Here is a 20,989-nt window from a genome sequence, read left to right on the forward strand (position 1 = left end):
CCAATGTATGAGCTGTAAGCCTTACATTTCACCTCAATTAAAAACAAAAACAAAAAAACCCATACATGTTAAATCATAGTAAACAAAAAAAAGAAACAGATTGTACAAAAATCCTTGCAAACAACTTACTTGTTTTCTTGCAAAATAAACACTTAGAAATTCTCAGTGTAGCCAGAGATAAGAGAGCTGACATGATAACTTAAGTTGCAGCCTGGCTCTACTGAGCATAGGCACAACAGACTCATTGTTTATTTAATATTCAATGAATAGTTAATCAGCTGATATCCCCTTGTAGGGATGTGATATGAAGTAATGGACACTGCACAAATGAAAATAAAAGATAAAATCATATTTCTATCAAGTACATTTTGCAGTATAATGTCCCTTTAAGCGCCGTTTGTTTGAGTAATAATTGGTAACATATGATAGAGCTCCCAACCATCCCACATATTACAAGATTTGTTATGGTTTGGTAGCTATGTCGTGCTGTCACTCCTGCATCTCTCTCTTAATGAAGTTCCTGGTTTCCAAAGTAAATGTAGGGACCACTAAGATACCCCCATGGTACCCTTTCCCATCTCACAGCATGAAAACCCCACCCACTACATATCCCAATCTCACTGACATCCAAAACTACAACCCCCTCTCTCTTCAAAATATTTTCTTTTTGTATGTGTATGGTATGGCTGGGCTTTATTTTTGATCATCTATTCCACACTGTTTCTAGCACTTTATCTTTGTAAAAGCAGCTGGGAAATACACAGGGCTTTTAGATTCATGATCAAAATCCATATTCATTCAATGTCTTGCTCATCATTCCTACAGCAACAGGAATTACATAATTGCTTTTACACTTATTTTGAATTTAAATAGACATTTTTTAATATTTCTTAAGGCAGAATATGTGGTAAATGGAAAAGATTCATTAAAGTACATTGACTGCAAGCAGCAGGTGCACGAGCTGCGTATGGTCTCTTATGGGATTCATTAAAAGGAAATGTTACATGTAAAGCTTTGCAGCTCACTAAGGAGAAATCTCAAGTACATTGTATTTAATCCCCCCCCCCCCCCCTTATCTTAAAGGGAGCGTTTAAAATGAAAGAGCATTCAAAATGTAGAAGAGTACAATTTTTAATTGATTGCTGAGTTTGATAAGATATTTTTATTGTTAGGACTGTGACAATGTGTTCTTAACTAATACTTAGAAGTCTATAACAGGAGCCATCCCTACTAATCAATGGCAATTTATACAGGAGAATCAGTTTTGCATTTTCCGCAGGAATTACAGCAAAAAAGCTTTCCCTAAGGCTTTAACCTTACCAAGATGGATCTAGTACTTTATTGTATCTGGACAACCTAGCAGGACAGAATCATTGACTAGTGCTTAGTATTCACAGTGTTTTGTCTGTGGGTTCATTTTGTATGACATGAAAATTATCTTGATGACTGAATCATTCATTCCAAAGAATAAAGGAAAAGCTAAGAATGTGATTCCATCTTGTTGCAGGTCTGGAAACTGATTATAGGTGAGGCATATTTTCATGGTGATGTATTTTTGACTAAATGGTGTGTAAACACCAATATCAAGTAACTCATTGTCCTTTCCATATGCCCAAGGCCTATAAGTATCAGCATTAGCTTGGTGACTGATTCATTAATGCTGAATAATGAAAGTAATTCTGAGATTTTCACCCTATATTGTAGGTTACAGTGGTGTCTTACTTTTGGGTTTAGACAATGCTGTCTAAAAGGCACGAGAAGAGTCTTTAGTGTGCTCCTGACAGTTCCAAGTATGTGTAATGTATACATTATATAAATATACAATTCGCAATTAGCTTTCTGAGAATTCAAGTCTCTGCTTAGTGTTATTTCATTGGATAATTGCTAATCTGTTTAATGTTTGCTTAAAGGGACAGTAAAGTCATAATTAGACATTCATGATTTAGATAGACAATACAAATTTAAACAATTTTCCAATTTACTTTTATTATTATTTTTCAATGGGATCTTTCTAACGCCGGTATTTAGAGTCTTGGCTGAAGTGAGCGTTAGAAATCTAACAACAAGACTCCAGCCGCAGAGCAAAGCCAGGAGTTAAGAGCTTTTTTGGGCTAACGCCGGTTCATAAAGCTCTTAACTATTGTGCTCTAAAGTACACTAACACCTTTAAGGGACGTCATCCAAGATGGCGTCCCTCAAATTCCGATTGGCTGATAGGATTCTATCAGCCAATCGGAATTAAGGTAGGAAAATTCTGATTGGCTGATGGAATCAGCCAATCAGATTCAAGTTCAATCCGATTGGCTGATCCAATCAGCCAATCAGATTGAGCTCGCATTCTATTGGCTGTTCCGATCAGCCAATAGAATGCGAGCTTAATCTGATTGGCTGATCCAATCAGCCAATCGAATTGAACTTGAATCTGATTGGCTGATTCAATCAGCCAATCAGATTTTTCCTACCTTAATTCCGATTGGCTGATAGAATCCTATCAGCCAATCGGAATTCGAGGGACGCCATCTTGGATGACGTCCCTTAAAGGAACCTTCATTCGTCGGGAGTTCGTCGTGGAGGAAGGATGTTCTGCGTCAGCGGGATGAAGATAGAGCCGGAAGAAAGAAGATTGAAGATGCCGCTTGATAGAAGACTTCAGCCGGATGATGGACCTCTTCAGCCCCCGCTTGGATGAAGACATCGCCCAGATAGGAGGAAGACTTCGGGCCCTCTTCTGGATGGATCAGTGATACCCGGCGTGGTGAAGATAAGGTAGGAAGATCTTCAGGGGCTTAGTGTTAGGTTTATTTAAGGGGGGTTTGGGTTAGATTAGGGGTATGTGGGTGGTGGGTTGTAATGTTGGGGGGGTATTGTATGTTTTTTTTTACAGGCAAAAGAGCAGAATTATTTGGGGCATGCCCTGCAAAAGGCCCTTTTTAAGGGCTGGTAAGGTAAAAGAGCTTTTCAATTTTTATTTTAGAATAGGGTAGGGCATTTTTTTTATTTTGGGGGGCTTTTTTATTTTATTAGGGGGCTTAGAGTAGGTGTAATTAGCTTAAAATTGTTGTAATTTTTTTTTTTTTGTACTTTAGTTAGTGTATTTATTTGTAGGTATTTGTATTTAATTAATTTATTGATAGTGTAGTGTTAGGTTTAATTGTAGCTTAGGTTAGGATTTATTTTACAGGTAATTTTGTAATTATTTTAACTAGGTAGCTATTAAATAGTTATTAACTATTTAATAGCTATTGTACCTGGTTAAAATAAATACAAAGATGCCTGTAAAATAAATATTAGGGGTTAATACATTTATTAGCGTAGCGGTGAGGTCCGGCAGATTAGGGGGTAATAAATATAATATAGGGGTCGGCGGGGGTTAGGTGCAGCAGATTAGAAGTTCATAGGTTGCTGCGGTGTATGGAGCGGCAGATTAGGGGTTAATAATAATATGCAGGGGTCAGCGATAGCGGGGGCAGCAGATTAGGGGTTAATAAGTGTAAGATTAGGGGTGTTTAGACTCGGGGTTCATGTTAGGGTGTTAGGTGTAGACTTAGAGAGTGTTTCCCCATAGGAAACAATGGGGCTGCGTTAGGAGCTGAACGCTGCTTTTTTGCAGGTGTTAGGTTTTTTTTCAGCTCAAACGGCCCCATTTTTCCAATGGGGGAATCGTGCACGAGCACGTTTTTGAAGCTGGCCGCGTCCGTAAGCACCGCTGGTATTGAGAGTTGCAGTGGTGGAAATTATGCTCTACGCTCCCTTTTTGGAGCCTAACGCAGCCATTCTGTGAACTCTAAATACCAGCGGTATTTAAAAGGTGTGGGGAAAAAAAAGCACGCTTAGCTAACGCCCCCCTTTGGCCGCAGAACTCTAAATCTAGCCATTAATGCAGTCAAAGAAAAATATAGTCTGAGAATAACATGTAGACGTATTTTCTAAAGTTTCATTTGTTGTTGAAAAATTGACAAAGTAAGTGTAAACCTTTAGGGCCAGATACGAGTGGAGCACTAAAGTTTGCGCTGCTCTGGTTTACCGCTGGTATTACCAGTTGAAAGTGAATGCGATTGCTTGAGCGCAATTGCGATTTACGCTAGAATGATTACCACGTCCTCAGGGCTCTGGTTAACTGTTTTGCGAAACTATAAAGAGTAAAAAATACATCAAAAATACATAACAAAGTAAAATTACACTCATAATAACAATAAAAATGATATAAAAAAATATTGCACACAAAAGTTATAAAGGCTCAAATATATGAGGTCTCAGGTGTTAGAAGAAAAAGCAGGCAGAGGGCTTTAACATAGAGATAGATACATTTACATGTCTAAAGATGTATTTGTATGTATAGATTTCTATATGTGTACATATGTTATGTACTATGTATTTATATGAGCATTTATGTAATTACAGACATATATACATGCATAAACACATAAATACATATGTATACATATATAGGCATAGTGTATATATAAGTGCATTGGAGCCATTTGGAGTCAAGTAGATAAGAACAAGTAAAAACATATTTATGCACTATTCATATTTAATAAAGTGTTATGTGTATTTACTGTAAATATTTCACATTCGAATGTTCTGCACATAGCAGAATATGTTCTATGTATTGATTGATATTCCTATATATATTGGCACCCCTGCACAGAAAGTTGTTGCAATTACAAATGTTTAGGCATTCTCATGTTTATTTCTTTTGTTTGTATTGGCATGACACAAAAAAGTGGAGAAAAAAAAGCCAAATCTGACACATTCCACACAAAACTCCAAAAATGGACTGGACAAAATTATTGGCACCTTCTCAAAATTGTAAAAATTATTGCATTCCAAGTTTGTGATGCTCCTGTAATTTGTAATTAAACTCACCTGTATCAATTAACAGGTGCTGACAATATAGAAATCACACCGACAACCAGTTAAAATGGTGAAAAATTGAATCAGCGTTTCTGTTGTGTGTCTCTGTGTGCTACACTGAGCATGGAGAAGAGAAAGAGCAGCAAAGAATTGTCTGAGGATTTGAGAACAAAAATTGTGGAAAAGCATGGACAATCTCAAGGTTACAAGTCCATCTCCAGAGATTTTAATGTTCCTGTGTCCACTGTTCGCAACATTGTCAAAAAGTTTACAGCCCATAGCACTGTAGCTAATTTCCCTGGATGAAAGAGAAAAATTGGTCAACGATTACAGCAAAGGTTTGTTCAAATGACGGATAAAGAACCTCAATCAACTTCCAGAAAAATTCAAGCTGACCTTCAAGCACAGGGTACAAATGTGTCAGTTTGCACTATATGTTGCCATCTGAATGAAAAAGGACGCTATGTTAGGAGACCCAGGAGGACCCCACTGCTGAAACAGAAACATAAAAAAAGCCAGATTGGAGTTTGCCAAAACTTACCAGACGAAGCCAAAATCCTTTTGGGAGAATGTGCTGTGGACAGACGAAACAAATTTACAGCTTTTTGGTAAAGCTCATAATTCTAATGTTTTCAGAAAAAGAAATGAGGCTTTTAAAGAAAGTCAAACATGGTGGAGGTTCACTGATGTTTTGGGGTTGCTTTGCTGCTTCAGGCACTGGATGTCTTGACTGTGTGCATGGCATTATGAAATCTGAAGACTACCAAAGAATTACTGTATGGGGTGCAATGTAGGGTCCAATGTCAGAACGTTGGGTCTCCGTCAGAGGTCATGGGTTTTACAGTAGGGCAATGACCCAAAGCACACGTCAAAAAGCATCCAGAAATGGTTTAAGATAAAGCTCTGGAGAGTACTGAACTGGCCAGCAATGAGTCCAAAACAAAAAGTCTAACTTCTACTGCAGTTAACACTCGAGCGGGAGCGTTAATTAGCGCTCCACTTGTAATCTGGCCCTTAGTGTCTATAAAGCAATGGGCACTGCCATGTTGTAAATAGGTCACTAGAGTGTGCAGCCAATGGCTGTGTGGAATATAACAGTGTCTTGCACTTCTGTTTCTAACATGAACTGAAAAGTTCACAATTTCAAAATGGAATTACAGGAAAAGCGGACAAAATAAATAATGAAAGTATATTGCAGAGTGTTTTTAAAATATACAGTTTATCCTTTTATATTACCATCACAAAGTGTTTAATGTCCCTTTAATGTTTTTTTTACTTTTAAAACAATTTTGTCCACAGCTAGAAGATTTTGGCTTCCAACACCTTCTGACCTTTGATAAGAATAAAACAATTTTAAATACTTTTATTTCATTACTTAAAGGGACATTAAACACAAACATTTTCTTTCATGATTCAGATAGAGCATGCAATTTTAAACAACTTCCCAATTTACTTCTATTATCTAAATTGCTTCATTCTCTTGATATTCTTTGCTGAAAATCATATCTAGATAGGCTCAGTAGCTGCTGATTGGTCGCTGCACATAGATGCCTCATGTGATTGGCTCACCAATGCCAATTTCTATTTACTCAAAAAACGATATCTAAAGAATTAAGCAAATTAGATAATAGAAGTAAATGTGAATGTTGTTTAAAATTGTATTCTCTATCTGAATCATGAAAGAAATGTTTTGGGTTTAATGTCCCTTTAAGAGGGTGTTTAATTAACAGAAGATTCTGAGATTGTTTTTATTTTATTTCTAAACCTAGAAATGAAAACCTAGCACTTTTAAATAGGCTTCATTTAGTCATAGATCTAAAATATTGTCTGGAATCCAGAATGAGAAACAACGATTCCAAAACTAAAACAAACCAGATAATGTTAATATTCAAAAGACCATATATATCTTGCTTGGTTAATATAAAAATAACAGATATTTAAAGGGACAAAAGAAAGCTAAATGTATGCCGTTGGATCTACTATAGCAACTGTTGCTAAACAGCATTTAAAAAAAGACATCAATCTCGTAGATCACCCAGGTGCTGATTATAAGGTATGCGCCATATACTGTGCTAAAGCTTTATTTTATTCTTAACACTTTGTGCTACAAAGTGTGTTGACAAAGTATCCTGGATCTGTATAGCCCTAGTATACTTTTCCCTTTTATTCCCCTTTAGTATTGACATGGAATTTAAAGTATGAAAAAATATGTTTCAACATCACACAAATAACATCATACACACATGCAACTCTCATCAATGAATATAGAAAAGCCTTCTATATTTACTGATGTTTACATCCTCAAACTACTCAGTGTGTGCCCCTACTTTTCTGCAAATGCCTCTCACACTATTGACAGGAACATAATTATCTCCTCAATGAAACATAGAATCTGTTAGTAGATAAGAACCAAAAGGCCCCTCAAGTCTATGGCATTATGCATGTTCAGGCATTTTTGAATTCCTATAAGTCTATGGGCCGATTTATCAAAGCGTCAATCTCAACTTATTGGCTGGAGTCAATACGCTCGCCAGACATCGCCAGACATCGCTGCCGTTATTCTACATACGATGGCCTTATTTATTAAAAAGTCTGTCAAAAACAAGTGCGTCAAGTACGGCGCAATGAGCATTGGACTGTTGATAAATAAGAGTCATCGATGTCCAAGATATTCTATTTTTTCCAACTTTATACCATTTCATTATTGTCCATGAACAAGCACATTTCTCTAAAGCTAATCTTTTATTTTCATCTGTTAATGTCCAAGAAAAAGTTAGATTTATACCTGAACTAACAATAATATCTCATAGAAAGTTATTTTTCTATTTTTTTGTTATAAAAAAAATCTGAAATATGATATTTTCATATAAATTAATGTGTATTTATATTTCTAGAAGTCATGATATGACTATCTCATGTTGTTTTCTTTTTTTAAATGATTATTAATGCTAGAATTTGTACATATATCTTTGCATACTTGTGTGTGTATACTGTATATATAAATATATGTCAGAAATCTTTTGCAAACATTTTTACATGTCCCTAAATTCCATTTTTTTTTATCTAAACAATGTTGTTTTTCATATCTCTGTGTTTATTTATACCACTATATGTATATAGTGTAGACATGTGCATGGCGAAAAAATTCGGTTCGGTTTGGATCGATTCGGAATTTTTCGAAGTTCGGTTCGGATCGATTCGAATTCGGAAAATTCTGAATCGATTAGTTTCGGATTCATTCAGATTCGAAGAAATTCGGTTCGATTCGGTTCGATTCGGTTTATTTTTAATACTAATTTCCCATATACATACTTTCAAAGTATAATACACAATGTAACAAATGGCAATTGCAAGTTCTGATGAGTGATCAATGACACAAGTATCAAGCAATTTGATTCATTAGTGAGAGTAAAAAGAGGTTTATTTCAATCAGATTGGCTAATTTAATTAATCACGTGATTATGCATTTACCAATAAGACGTTGTGGAAAACTTTATTAGTTTTTGGGTTGTTTAGGAGTTTGAGTATTGCATCAAATTTAGTGCGAGAAGTGTTGCATCAAATTTGGTGGGAAGTGGAGAGTGGGGCTTGTATTAAATGCGTTAAACATGGTGCAAATAGATTTATCCAAAAAAGGAAGCTAACTATATTATGTAATGTATTTATTTCATTTTTATCCCTTTATATACCGGTACTTGTGCACCAAATTTGCAGCAATAATATTGTCCCCTTGCTTTGTAATGAGAGACAAAGATGTAACATAATCCATAAGTGGAGTAACATCTCCCTACTTGATTTTATTTAGTAATAAGGGCTAAATAAAATCAACTTAAAAGGACATTAAACCCATATTTTGTCTCATGATATAGAAAGAGTATTCAATTTTAATAAGGTTTCTAATTTACTTTTATTATCTACTTATATGCTTCATTGTCTTGCAGCATCGAACATAACCTTTCTTTGTTTTCAGACTCCCATTGATTTCTCTGGCATTCGCGGCCTCAAGGAAGGAGGTTTGAACGATAGGTACGCAAGCGTACCTGTTGAATGTTTGATAAATTGGCAAGAGGATCAAACAGAGTCAAATGTGATGGCGGATGATCAGTATTCCGCTCGAATAACACAAGCATCAATCTGCTTGGATTTAATCGCAGGAGCGTATATTACGTCACACATTTCAACATTTGACGATCTTGACGCTTTGTTAACTACGGTGGATCAACTTTGCGTCTAATTTGATGCAGAATTTCAGCGTATTATCAATTGAAGCGTTGATAAATCGGCCCCTTTGTGTTTACCACCTCTATTGGAAGTTTATTACATGAATTCCCCACCCTTTCTCAAACAAAAATGCTTCCTCACATTTTTTCTAAATCTGCTACACTCTAAATTAAGATTATGAACCCTTATTTTGGTATTTCTTTTTTTGTGGAAAATGCTTTCAGCACCCACTTTATTAAGTCCCTTCATATTTTTAAAGGGTTCTATCTTGTCACCTCTTTCCCCTCTCTCATCTAAACTTTACATTAGATCAAACAGTCTTTCTTTGTATGTTTTATATTTTAGACCATGTACCATTTTAGTAGCCATCCTTTGGACAGTTTCTAGTTTATTTATATCCTTCTGGAGATATGGTCGCCAGAACTGTACAGAATATTCCAGATGAGGCCCAACAAATGATCTGTGAAGTGGCATAAGAACCCTACTATTTCTGATACTAATATTCCTCCCAATGCAACCAAGTATTTAACTTGAATCCTTGTTACTTAGCAACAGCTCCTTGTCATTCTTATCTGCTGGCCTTTCCTGCTAGTACTCCTGCAGGCTATTATTGTAACTGTACAATTGTATCTGATGATTATTCCTGTGATCAGTATCTGATGGCCAAACCATTCTATTGTACCTGATCCACATACGTATAAGCCCACATATAGGACCAGATTACAAGTGGCTCACTGAATAACTTTTATCGCTCGCACGCTAACTGGGCTTAAAGGGACATTATACACTCATTTTTTCTTTGCATAAATGTTTTGTAGATTATCTATTTATATAGCCCATAAAGATTTTTAAATGTATAGTTTTGTTATCACGTTTGAGTTAGCACACGTATTAGAAGTTAAAAGTAAAAAGTTAGTGCACTAACTTCAGGACTTCGGATACCGCAACCGCTCTAACTTCTCCCCATAGACTTCTAAGGGGCACGTTGTAAAAAAAACTACCAGTAATTGCTCGTGCTCTAAACCGACACCACGTTAGACCAACAGTGTTAAACCTGAAGTGAGTTACAAACACTTTACATTCCAATATTCTTCCCATAGACGAAAATGTTCTTTTTATTTTAAAATATATATTCCTATATGTCTATAACTATATATCTATATGAATAGATAGATGATAGATAGAATTTTTTTCTATGTGAAGAACATGGAATGTAAAGTATTTTAATTAAAAATGCACCAAAACACATTAAAAATAAATCAGATGGAATTGCATGTTTCAAGGTATTTGACTGGGAAGGGCTCAAAAGTATATATATATATATATATATATATATATATATATATATATATATATATATATATATATATATATATATATATGTGTGTGTGTGTGTGTGTGTGTAAGTGTATAAATGTATATTTACTGTATGTGTATATATATATGTATGTATGCACACATATAAACACATAAATATACACATGTATACACATAAAGACACATATATAGACATATATAAAAAACTCATACACGTATTTATACACATATATATATATACACACACACACATACATTGGAGCCCTTTCTAGTCAAACACTTTGCCATATACCACATCCCTTTTAACACCTTTTTTATTAATATGAATATGATTTGTTTATTAAAAAGTGCATATTTAACACTTTATTTCAATGTGTTTTTTATGTGTTTTTTGTGACTCTTTTGTGACTTTTTTTTAACCTTTACAATTTACTTTAGTTCTGTAGTCGCACTAAATATTCTACCTTAATTTCGGCAAAGTTATAACTTCCAACTTGTAATACCAGCACAAATTAGCCTGGTTGCAATGTCTATTTAAAGTAATGGTTGCGCTCGAGCGAAGTTGCAACGCTAACCCTTCTTTGGTTAACAAGCTTTACCATGGACTTGAAATATCAAAGTTGCATGCTAATGGTAGCACAGTCAAACAAAATTGCTTATCGCACATGCTATTATTAGCACGCCACTTGCAATCTAGCCCATAGTATTTATTGTTCCTTTACCTGCTTATCTATAATAACTATTGGTTATAACCTGTATGTTGTTTGTACAGACTTAAATCCAATCCAGACAAAAATATAATCTAGCTACTACTATCTTGAACTCTTTAGTACGCCTTTATTATTATCCACATCTTGCCATTTCATCTGTTCTGTCTTTGGTTCAATGGTTTAAGTCCTGTTTGTTCTTTACCTTTATAACATGTTCTAATTGTTGTTGTCTATCATTACATCCTAAAGAATAAAAAATACACTTCTGACCAGTTGGCTTAACCTTCAATAACATGTCAATGATATTCAGAATTCCAATCTTGACATCTCTAAAATAAACCTCATGATTTCACATTACCCATCTAAAAAAAAATCCCAGCAAAAAAAACCCCACAATACTTTTACAATTAGCCTTAAACGAGCTAATTGTAAACAATTTAATACACTCCAGCAGGTAAGATGGATCATTGGGAAACAAGCGAAAAGGGAGAATTTTTTTAGATAAATTGTCCCTTTAAAGTATTTTCTCTTGAATTGTATGAAATCGCTCAATATATTTCAAAGTTCTCAACTTATCATCCCTTTCCCTTCTTTACTACAAAAAGGTTTTCAAATATGAGAGTATGTGTTTTATTTTGAATTCATTGAGCATTTTTTTGCCCACCTTTTGATCATGTCCTATTTCTAATTTATCTATGCTGATGATAGGTTCCCATAGTTGTCATCCATATTTTTGGTCCCTACACCAGACTACTGACTCAATGTAGGGTATGTAGGTGTCCACTGATGCCTGTATGTGTGTGCACCTGGGTGTATAGTGGGTGTCTGTGGGTGCCAGTTTGTGTGTATTAATGGTGTCTGCAGGTGTCTGGGTGTGCATGTGGATGTCTGGGTCTGTTTTTATTATTATTATTTAACCTTTTGATCTTTAGTTCAAACAATACAAAAAAATACTCTGCTTTCATGGCTATCAAACAATTGCAAACACAACACAGGTTTATAAAAAAAAAAAAAAATCTGTTAAATATATGTGGCACAATTATTGGCACCCCTATGAATTCATAAGAGAAAAATATATTTGAAATATATTGCCATTGATATTTTAATTTTTTTAATACACCTGGGTGACTAGGAACCAGAAATTTCTGTTTCACAGGGGTATAAATATGAGATTACACATAAGCCAATGTGTAAGACAAAGGAATATAGCTGTGATGTGCTGCACAAGGTTGTTGAGCTTCACAAAATGGGAAGTGGCTATAGGAAAATAGCAAAAACATTGAAAATGCCCATTCCCACTATCAAGGCAATAATTAAGACATTCCAGTCAACAGGAAATGTTATCAATCTACCTGGAAGAGGGCGTGTGTCTATATTGTTTCAACGCACTGTAAAGAGGATGGTACCAGAGGCCAAAATATCTCCTAGGATCGAAGCTGGAAACTTGCAGACTTTAGTTGCATCTTGGGGTCAGAAAGTCTCCAAAACTACAATCCGACGTCACCTACATCACCACAAGTTGTTTAGAAGGGTTTCAAGAAAAAGCTTCTACTCTCATCCAAAAACAAACTCAAGAGTCTTCAGTTTGCCAGACACTACTGGAACTTCAAAGGGGATCAGTTTCTATGGTCAGATGAAACCAAAATAGAGATTTTTTGGCAATATACACCAGAGGTAGGTTTGGCGCACACAGAGAGGTAGCCATTTGGAAAAGTATCATGCCACGGCTAAATATGGTGGTGGCTCCTTAATATTTTGGGGCTTTTTTTCTGCCAGAGAACCTGGACATTTTGTTAGGATACTTGGCATCATGGACTCTATCAAATATCAACAGGTATTAAATGAACACCTGACTTCCTCTGCCAGAAAGTTTGAAATTGGTCATGGTTGGATATTTCAGCAGGACAATGATTCAAAACATACATCATAATCAACACAAAAATGGTTTAGTGACTGCAAAATCAAGGTCCTGCCATGGCCATCCCAGTCCCCTGACTTGAACCCCATAGAAAACTGGTGGAGTGAACTGAAGAGAAGAGTCCACCAGCGTCAACCTCTAAATTTGAAGGATCTGGAGAGATTCTTTATGGAGGAATTGTCTCAGATCCCTTGCCATGTATTCTCCAACCTCACCAGGCAGTATAGGACAAGATTCAGAGCTGTTATCTTGGCAAAAGAGAGGTAGCACAAACTATCAAATAAAAGGGTGCCAATAATTGTTCCACACTGTGTTGTGTTTGCAATTGTTTGATATCCATGAGAGCAGAGTATTTGTGTCTTTGAACAAAAGATCAAAAGGTTAAACAATAAAGACATATTTCCACTGCCTTCATTGCTCATATTAATGGAGAGTACTGTATGTAGGTGTTTACATCTGCATCACTGTTAGAGGCTGTATGTGTGAGCAGGTGAATGTGTATGGACATCTGTTGCTGTATGCTTCTGAGTGTTTGTGGGTGCTTATTTGTGGGTGCCTGTCTGCTTTCGGGGTATATACAAAATGTCCAGCATCTGTAGATTAATTTCACTCTGGGTGCAAAACTGCTCCAGGCTGTACACCTTTAGCCCCAAAAACTAATGTAAACCACACAAAGCAGCAATCTTCAAATTTATTGTTGATCAAAACATAAACTGTTACATTTTGAACAACAGCCCTTAATCATACCACATTTACAATATGTACAACAAACAATTTAAATGCAACACACATTAACTAAATCTTCTTGGCTAACAAACCTTAACCAGAGCTTTATTTAACTTTATACATACAGACCTATAGATTATAATAGACATATGCCCACAAGTGGACATATCTAAATATATTTAGGGAAAAGATACAGAGTATTTTACATAAACACTGTAATCCATAAAACATAGAGTTTTAGCATCCACTGATGACAGCTTATAAGAGGTCTTGAAATCTTAGGGATTACTTCATTAAAGGTGATATTGGGTCAAGTTTAAAGCGCAAGCAACAATATCGGAGCAAGAAAAAAATATGGTATGGGTTGCTCTAATAGCAACATTTTGATGAGAGGGGTATATTTCACACATCCTAGAACTGATAAGAAATCCATGGCTACTATACATGCAACCCTAATTTTGTTATTTATATGTTGAAATGCCCAAGTAGGCATGTCAATGTGGCTGAAATTGCATGCCCAGAGTGAAAGTGAAACACAGAACATTAGTTAAACATTATATTATTGAACAGATGCAATATATAGGAGAGGGTGCAATATGGAGATTTTTTATTATTGAGGAGTTGCAAAGTACAAGGTTTACATATTATACAATATGTGGAAGGAAGGAATACATCTAAATATTTATCAAAATAAGGGGTTGGAAGAATTGGCCCCCGCAAACTCTAAAATCTAATAATTATAAACAATGGTGTTTAAGCAGAAAAAGCTCAGTTACAATTACCACCTGACATTTTTATATATATGAAGAGTGAAAAAATAAAAACATTCTCATACAGTGTTCAAGGTATACATTGCAAAGTAAATAACCATCTGTCGAGTAAAGCTTTTCTTGTTTTAGTCTTCCCTGCCACCTCAGCTGCTAGAGAGATTTCTATATTATGTTGTGTTCTATGTATTAAAAAAGATGGTGATATAACAGCGACATCATCTATTTCCCAATCTTTGTTTAATACGTTTTCTAGGGGCCCCCTCAAACCCCCATATAGTATGTGCATTTAGATGTGGCAACAGTGTGTCAAGTATAATACTATAGAGCCAATTTATCAAGCTCCATATGGTGCTTTATGCCCCTGTTTCCGCACGAGCCTTCAGGCTTGCCGGAAGCAGAAGTTATGAGGCAGTGGTCTAAACTTATCCTCCTGCTCTGAGGCCGCAGGCAGAAATCAACCTGATCGAATACAATCGGGTTGATTGACACCCCCTGCTAGCGGCCGATTGGCCCAAATCTGCAGGGGGCGGCAATGCACCATCAGTTCACAAAAACTGCTGGTGCAATGATAAATGCCGACAGCGTATGCTGTCGACATTTATTGATGTGGAGCAGACATGATACGCTACATCGTATCATGTCCGCTTGCACTATGATAAATCTACTCCTTAACCGTATAGGAGTGCAACATGTTGAGAGGTTAATAGAACATAGGTAAAAAAAATGGCTATGTTGAACGTGCTACACTATGGAGAACATATCAAACTTGTTAAGAAAGGGCTGAATTTCTGTCTGTGTTAGCGTTACTGAGATATGGGCAGCAGCAATGCTATATTAGTACAATGCCATACCTTATGTACAATAAATGTTGGAGAGATGTCTGTAATAACCCCTGTGTCACTATCCTCATTGAATAAGGCTCACTGAAGGCTACCCATAAACCCCCTTATGATACCGAAAGACAAAGGTGATAACAGTGTAACAAATATGACATCTTATGCATAACCATTGTAGGAAATACAACTCTAATGCGCCTATGTAACCTATGCTCAAGCGTTATATCTAGCAAATCAGCCTAGAGTAATTCAAGATAGAATGAGTTAAACTGAACACAATTAAACAGGATGACAAAATTATATGTGATGTGCTCCCTAAAACATAATTAACTTGCTAGAGAATAACTGGGTAACATTAAATTTATACTAAAGTTATTAAGACACAGTAATGTTGCGTAGGAAAGATGTTCCTAGCCCCCAAATATTTTTTACGGGAAGAGGAGAGTCTCTGTGAACCTTAAGTCGATACTCAATCTGATACCATGCATCCAGCCAGATTATATATGTGGACAAAAAATGGGGGCCCCCAACTAACCTCCGCTCATACATGGATGGCGGTTTATGTCTCTCCATCCGCAAAAGAACAGGTGATGTGCCTGAGGGTCCAAGACTCTTCAACTGGGCGCTCTGCAACTTTTTTGCCTTTAAAGGGACAGTCAAGTCCAAAAAAAACTTTCATGATTTATGTAGGGCATGCAATTTTAAACAACTTCCCAATTTACTTTTATCACCAAATTTGCTTTGTTCTCTTGGTATTCTTAGTTGAAAGCTAAAACTAGGAGGCTCATATGCTAATTTCTTAGACCTTGAAGACTGACACTAATCTGAATACATTTTAACCACTAGAGGGCATTAATTCACATGTTTCATATAGATAACATTGAGCTAATGCACGTAAAGTGACCTAGGACTGAGCACTGATTGGCTAAACAGCATGTCTGTCAAAAGAACTGAAATAAGGGGGCAGTCAGCAGAAGCTTAGATACAAGATAATTACAGAGGTAAAAAGTATATTAATATAACTGTGTTGGTTGTGCAAAACTGGGGAATGGGTAATAAAGGGATTATCTTTCTTTTTAAACAACAAAAATTCTGGTGTTGACTGTCCCTTTAAAGTTGTTTTGGGCGAGCTGCTTTGTATCTCTAGTGATGCTGTTTTCAGCAGTGGCTTGTGCCACGTGGTAAGAATGGTCTTCAAGTGCCAGTGAATATTCATGGTGGAAGGGCTTGCTTTTAAAGTTATCTTGGATATAATGGCATGGGAGCTTGTGTCAAAGCAATGGCTTAACAGGAAATCCAGTGGAGCTGAATCACTGAGACACTGGCAAATTTCCTCAAATCTTAGTCAATGTGCGTTGTAAGTGTTTTGTACTCCTGTGTTATCAATGGTGGCCATTTAGACTGTGGATTACTAATGTTCCTTTTGAGATCGCTGTTTAATTCTCTCCTTTAAGGTCCCTCTTCACTTATGGGATTAGTGATAAAGTCCTTGCTGGTGTGACTGTGTGGCTGGTTAAGGCACGATACCTCGGTGATACCGAGGGGGGTAGCGCTGTCTAGTATATGCTGCTGCTCTAGGCCCTTAGAATCTGAATACTGGCTCCGATATCATATGTACAGCTTGGATTGAGTAGAATGAAGTTCCACAGTGTAGTATGTAACTATATTGTGTAGATTAGGCAGGATTGCTGCTGAGAGTGCTCCTATAATCGTCAGATTAAGAGAGATTCCACCGGAGCCCCTGGAGAGTTAGACCTGTCAGGATCGCTGTTCAGACACGCCCCCTATATGGAGATTTTTTTAAAACAGAAAGAGCTCTTTTTGATATTTAAACTTGAGACCCTTAAAGGGACAGTCTACACCAGAAATTTTATTGTTTAAAAAGATAGATAATCCCTTTATTACCCATTCCCTAGTTTTGTATAACCAACACAGTTATATAAATACACTTTTTACCTTTGTGATCACCTTGTATCTAAGCCTCTGTAAACTTCCACCTTGTTTTAGTTCTTTTGACAGACATCCATTTTAGCCAATCAGAGCTGACTCCCTGGAACTCTATGTGCCTGAGCACAGTGTTATCTATATGACACACATGAACTAACAACCTCTAGTGGTGAAAAACTGTCAAAATGCCCTGAGAGAAGAGGCGGCCTTCAAGGGCTTAGAAATTAGCATATGAACCTCCCAGGTTTAGCTTTCAACTAAGAATACCAAGAGAACAAAGCAAAATTGGTGATAAAAGTAAATTGGAAAATTGTTTAATATTACATTCACTGGGGCCGAATTATCAAGCTCCTGAAGGCTCGCTTGAAACAGAAGTTATGAAGCAGCGGTCTGAATCATGACAGTTTATTTTGGACTAGACTGTCCCTTTAAAGCCATTGGTATGAACAAAGATTTTGATGTTTATTTTTTTATAGGTTTGAATTAGTGAACATTGAATATCTTTTGTATATAACCTAGTGTACAGATAATGCTTTATTCATGGTTCATAGTGTTTGTACATGTTTTTGTCCACTTCAGTGGCTTAGATATATTAGAATGTATAGGTTTCAGGGGCGGAACTACAGGGGGTGCAGAGGTTCGCAACTGCGACCGGGCAGGGCCCAGCTTAAAAATAATAAAAAAAATTCAATAAAAAACGTTGACCTGCCACTGCCTGCATTGATATCATGTGAGTATGACGTGATGCTTCACTAGTGTCTCTGTCTCTGACTACAGGGGTTAGTGTTTCTGTTTTACCCATTGGTGTTTATGTGTGTGTATGTATGTGTGTATGTATGTGACTGTGTGTGTATTTATGCATGTATGTGTGTGTGTATGTATGTGACTGTGTGTGTATTTATACATGTATGTGTGTGTGTGTGTATGTATGTGACTGTGTGTGTATTTATGCATGTATGTGTGTGTGTATGTATGTGACTGTGTGTGTATTTATACATGTATGTGTGTGTGTATGTATGTGACTGTGTGTGTATTTATGCATGTATGTGTGTGTGTATGTATGTGACTGTGTGTGTATTTATACATGTATGTGTGTGTGTATGTATGTGACTGTGTGTGTATTTATGCATGTATGTGTATGTGTGTGTGTATTTATGCATGTATGTGTGTGTATTTATGCATGTATGTGTGTGTATGTGTGTGTGTATTTATGCATGTATGTATGTATGTATGTGACTGTGTGTGTATTTATGCATGTGTGTTTATGTGTGTATGTATGCGTGTGACTGTGTGTGTGTTTATGCATGTATGTGTGTGTGTATGTTTGTGGAACCAGCAAATTACAGACCTTGTTACTACAGCATGGGGGGGGGGGGGGGCGAGGGCGGGGGGTAAACAGTGTCACTATACAGTACCACTATATGCAGTACGGGGGGGCTGGACCATGTCATAGACTACTGTGGTCACTTTATAAATTACTGGGGCAGGTAGGGTCAGGCCAGCCATCTCACTGGCAGATTACAGACTGTGTCACTGACTCACTATATACAGTACTGGTGGGTTAAACAGTGTCACTATATATGGTAATAGGGGATAAGACCATCTCAAAGACTATGGGCACAGGGTACCTTCTTTTGCAGTCATGTAATCTGATTCACATATTTTTCTGTGTTAAATGTAAAAAAACAAAAAAAAGATATGTATCAAATTCCCTTTTTTTGGGTGGGGGGGCCCTTCTTAGATTCTTGCACCTGGGCCCTGTGGTTTCTAGTTATGCCTCTGATAGGTCTGTATGTAGAGGTTTAATGAAATATTTAGTTAAGGAGGCAGGTTTTGACACGTTAATAGTGTGTTGTACATATTCTTAATATGGTATGATTAAGGATTGTTGCCTGAAATGTCACAGTGTATGTCTTGAGCTACAATAAAATTAGAAGATTATGGAGTTCTGCTGCGTCTGTGGGTACCTGTTTGTGTGTGTGTGTGTGTGTGTGTCTTTATGGGTTTGAGTGTGTGTATCTAGAAAAGCCTGTATGTGCATGCAAATATCTGTAGATATCTGGATGTGTATGCATCTGGGTGGCTGTTGTTGCTGTATATGTGTGAATATGTGTGGGTACCTGCTTCTGTGTGCATGTGGGTGATTGTAGCTGCTTTTCTGTGTGTACATGAGGGTATCTGTATGTGTGGGTGTCACTAGTTACCTGTATGTATGTGCATGTGAGTGTCTGTAGGTACCTGTATGTGTGTGTCTGTGGGTGTGTGAAGATGCCTTTTTAAATGGGACTTTGGATTTTTGTTCATGCATCTTTGTGTGTGCATATGTATGCCTGTGAGTGCTTGTCTGTGTATGCTAGAGAACATCTGTGGGATCCCGTCTGAGTGTCTATAATATCTATTTTTGCCTGTGTGTACCTGTATATTTATCCCTGCCTGTCTGTCTGTTTATCCCTGTTTGTGTGTGTGTCTGTCAATGCCTGTATGTATGTGTTTGTATTTCTGTCTATCCCTGCCTGTGATTGTGTATGTCTATCCCTGCCTGTTTGTATGTATGTCCCTGCCTGTCAGTGTATGTTTCTGCCTGTGTGTATGCTACAACTTTTGGCTTGCTATGCACTCACCTTCTTTCCCCCCTTTTAAATGCATTTAAATTACCTTATAAAACTGGATAACCATCATTAATATAATATTTATATTATACAGTTGTAAGTATTTTGATTTCACATTTTAATTCTAATAATCACAATGTTTTACTTTAAATTAGAAAGATTACACCTGTTTACTGAAGTGACATGTTTTATTTCAACTTTAAACAATGGTTGAGAATTTTTTTTCATATTCAAGAGCCAGCAAAAATAGAAACAGTCCCATGTGTGTTTGGAGCAAGACAACTGTGTTTTTGAATAATATATGTAGAAAAATAATAATTTTACAAACCAGAAGCAGAATTCTAGGAACTGCAACTTACAGGCTACTACAGGCTGTTAACTTGCCTTAAAAACAAGAAATACAGACATATCAATTTATTGGGTTAATTTTTGCAACTTTTGTTTTCTATATTTCAAGAGGGTCTCATATTTTTGCTCTGCCTAAGGCTTGACTCTTGAGGAACCCTCAGCATTACCGCTATTGAAAATAAAAATAATTTAGAGAATGCTTTCATTTGTTAATAGCCTCATAATTATTAGAAAAAAGGTATTGATGTATTTTGGGATTGGAAATTATCACCCAGAATAAATGTTGTTGTTTTGGAGTTCAGTCTTGGAAGTTGTGCTGATACTGGGCCAGATTACGAGTAGAATGCTAACATTTGCACTTGTCGGTTTACCGCTGGTAAATTACACGTTGAAAGTAAAAGCGAACGCTTGGACGCAATCCCAATTTATGCTAGAATGATTACTGCGTCCTCAGAGTTCTGGTTAACTGTTTCCCAAAACTAAAAAGTTGCACAAAACACATGAAAAAAACATTACAAAGTATAGTTACACTCATAATAACACCATCTAATAAAAATTATATAAAATAATATTGCACGCAAAAGTTATAAAGGCTCAAAGATATGAGGTCTCAGGTGTTAGAAAAAAAGGCAGACAAAGGGCCTCTAAAGATGTATATGTATTTATACTGTATATATATATATATGTGTGTTTGTGTGTATACAGTATGTGTGTACATATATATTTATAT

This window comes from Bombina bombina, chromosome 1 (genome assembly GCF_027579735.1).
Source record: "Bombina bombina isolate aBomBom1 chromosome 1, aBomBom1.pri, whole genome shotgun sequence".
Classification (NCBI taxonomy): domain Eukaryota; kingdom Metazoa; phylum Chordata; class Amphibia; order Anura; family Bombinatoridae; genus Bombina; species Bombina bombina.